This window comes from Cryptomeria japonica, chromosome 4 (assembly GCF_030272615.1).
Source record: "Cryptomeria japonica chromosome 4, Sugi_1.0, whole genome shotgun sequence".
NCBI lineage: Eukaryota > Viridiplantae > Streptophyta > Pinopsida > Cupressales > Cupressaceae > Cryptomeria > Cryptomeria japonica.
Window position 1 is genome coordinate 378993384 of NC_081408.1, and position 2874 is coordinate 378996257.

A 2874-nucleotide genomic window follows, 5' to 3' on the forward strand; every position below is an offset into this window, starting at 1 on the left:
TAATAAATGAAGAACAGATTTCATTGAGCAGGTCAACGAAAAAGGCCTCAACTAAATATGTGATTGCCCTGTATCTCAAATATGTTTTTCACTAATGTGACTTGCATGCAGATAGATAGTACAAGATACACCTAGAGTAATCATGTGACAATTCCATCCCTTATGTCATACTGTCTTACAACTAACTCTGAATTTGTATGTGCCTATATTATCCAATCATTATAGATCAAAGCAATTTTTGAGAAGGGCCAGCCAATTCTTCTATACTGACAAGAATTCTCTGCCTTTAAACACCTCAGCGGAGAAATTTGTAACTTGAATTAGAGCACCAAAGAATCAGAAATATTATGACAATGCAAAAGAATATAAAAAAACATCGAAGGTGTAGAATAAGATGAAAATGCAATAAGAATGTTCTTGACAGAAAAATTATACAGGTTTGTTGCATGATGGATTCCCACCTTACTTCATTCCATTCAACATCAAACCCTCCTGTTTGACAAGAGAAGACCATGTCAAATTAATCAGAACTGCACTCAAACATAATACTCAAATGAAGTATCTTATAATGAAGAAGTGAGGTCATGATTTATTTTTTAACATGTAATCCTCCAAATTTTGTTTTACTGTTGTCATGGTGTCGCAAACATGTTTCTTTGTTTATGTTTTGTATGACAGTAAAGAGATAGAAGATTGCACTGAACAATTCCATTAATTGCAATTATATACGATACACATAATACACTTTATAATGAAAACCAAGGCAATGTAAACCATATTGATGACATACTCAAATGTTGTAATGCAGTAATCATGTCAAAGACAAAAAGGGTATAAAAATTTACAAGCAACCTAAGCTGTTCACAATTTCGTTAACTACGAGATTTTGGTATTATAAAAGACAACTTAGTGGTAGCAGATGTATTTCTCAGGCCAACAAAAAACAAGTCCACTAACCAACCCAAACTCAAATTGAACTGGGGCAACCTGTCAGCTACCCTTTCATGAGAGATGTTGCCTAAATTCCCCCCAGATACTATCACTCTACGAGGAATGAAATTGGACAAAATTTTATGAAATTCAAAGTAAAGCCCATTTCCTAATAAATTTTATAATTTGACTATAAGATATACAATATTGTAAGCGCCCAAGGACAGACCCTATTCACCACTGGCAGTAGCCTGGCAGGTATAGATGGAATGGCGATTACAATAAATGGAATGGGTTGTCGGCCTTAACTCGTGGTTTCCATTGAATCTTTATGCATCCACATCTTATGAATACTGGTTCACAAGCATCATCTCTCAAGACTATCAATGGTACAATTAACTCATTATATCAAGATGAAACATGAGGAAAAAAACACTTACATGAATAATACTAATAGTGTCCTAAGAGAAGATTTCATATTGGCAGGGAAGAGCATAAATCTTTACACACAAAAAGCAGTTCCAGTGTTGTAACAGTCCCAATAAAAGTGAATTTAAAGAGTCAAGATTATCCACCAAAATCTTTCATGGGCTCTAAGAGAGAACTCTGAAGCTGATACAACTTGAGAGAATGACCCACAAACCTAAATGCAATCCAACCCCCAGCAACAATAAATATTCAACTTTTCCTTATAGGATTTTGTCTGCGGCTTAAAACATGCATTCCTGATTTGTGTAGCTTACTTCCACATAAGGTCTTGTTTCCCTCTTAAACTTTGTTTTAAAATTAGCTATGTCAAGCTTTCTTGAGTTGACCCTGACTCGGTTCGTGACTTGTTTGTCTTCACAGCCCCAACCATATTTATATCTTCTGTATCTTGATCCAGGGCATCTGTGTAAATGTTTTGTAGAATTGTTCACATTTGTAGGCTAATCATGCCATGTAGTAGGTTTAATGACTGCAAAAATCTAACCCATTCACCATTAATAAACATCAGAACATAAATACCCAAGCAAGGAAAAGGGAAATAAGAGAAAAAACGTATGTGTGCATTAGACATACTTGAGGAGCTGATTTTGAAATTCATTCTAGTTGTTGCAACATGAATGATACGTGGCATTGAAAGTTGCAAGAAAGGGCTTTGCAGTTCCATTATGAGACAAGTCTTCTACACCTGGTGTAAGGTCCAAATTCCACCCTTTGTGCTTGCATGTTAGGCATGTCTGCAAAATGCGGAAGCAAAGACAAGGCATCTAAACTGTTTGATTCCTGACACTGCCTTGCAATTTTCAAAAACACATACCCCAAGACCTTTCTTACACTGCCCTTCCTTCATTAATCGTGTGTTCTCTCCTATGGGAAACTGTGACCAACTCTGAATTTCTCTACTAGCCGTGTGGAATGCCAATCAAAGATGGCCAAAATACTGTGTATCAAAATTTTGACTAAAAAATGAGCAACTTATTTAGTTTATAGTTTGGAAATAAAATTATGCAGAACTTTCTTGAAAGTTGATTGGCTGAAAGGGGAAAGATTAATCACAGTTTACAGTTTGAAGCCTTCGCTATAGTTTCCTCATGCAAGAACTAATAATAACAAGGACGCAAAGCATCAAGTTCCTAATAATAACAAGGACGCAAAGCATCAAGTTCCTGCCATTAGTATGATTAGTTTATAGTAAATAAAAATAGAGATAAATTAAAGGGAGAGGAAGAGGGAGACAAATACATAGAGAGATAGAGAAAGGTAGAGGAAAATGAATATTAGAAAATTTTAATTAAAATACTATTGTAGTTGAAAAGATTTAATTTTAAACTCTAATATAATTTTAAAAATAAATTTACATTAATATACAATAATATTTAAATTAAATTAATTACAAAAATCTATTTACCATTTTAAAAGAATAATAACTAATTAAATTTTATTAATTACCATACTTGA

General features: G+C 33.9%; 1 long non-coding RNA gene across 1 annotated transcript; it reads right to left on the minus strand.

Annotated features, from left to right (window-relative positions):
• Window positions 1-397: 397 nt before the first annotated feature.
• LOC131874768 (uncharacterized) lies at window positions 398-2219 on the minus strand. The gene is made up of 2 exons (XR_009372138.1): window positions 1371-2219; window positions 398-492 (listed from the first exon to the last, which is right to left on the minus strand). It is a non-coding gene; the product is annotated as an uncharacterized LOC131874768 (long non-coding RNA).
• Window positions 2220-2874: the final 655 nt, after the last annotated feature.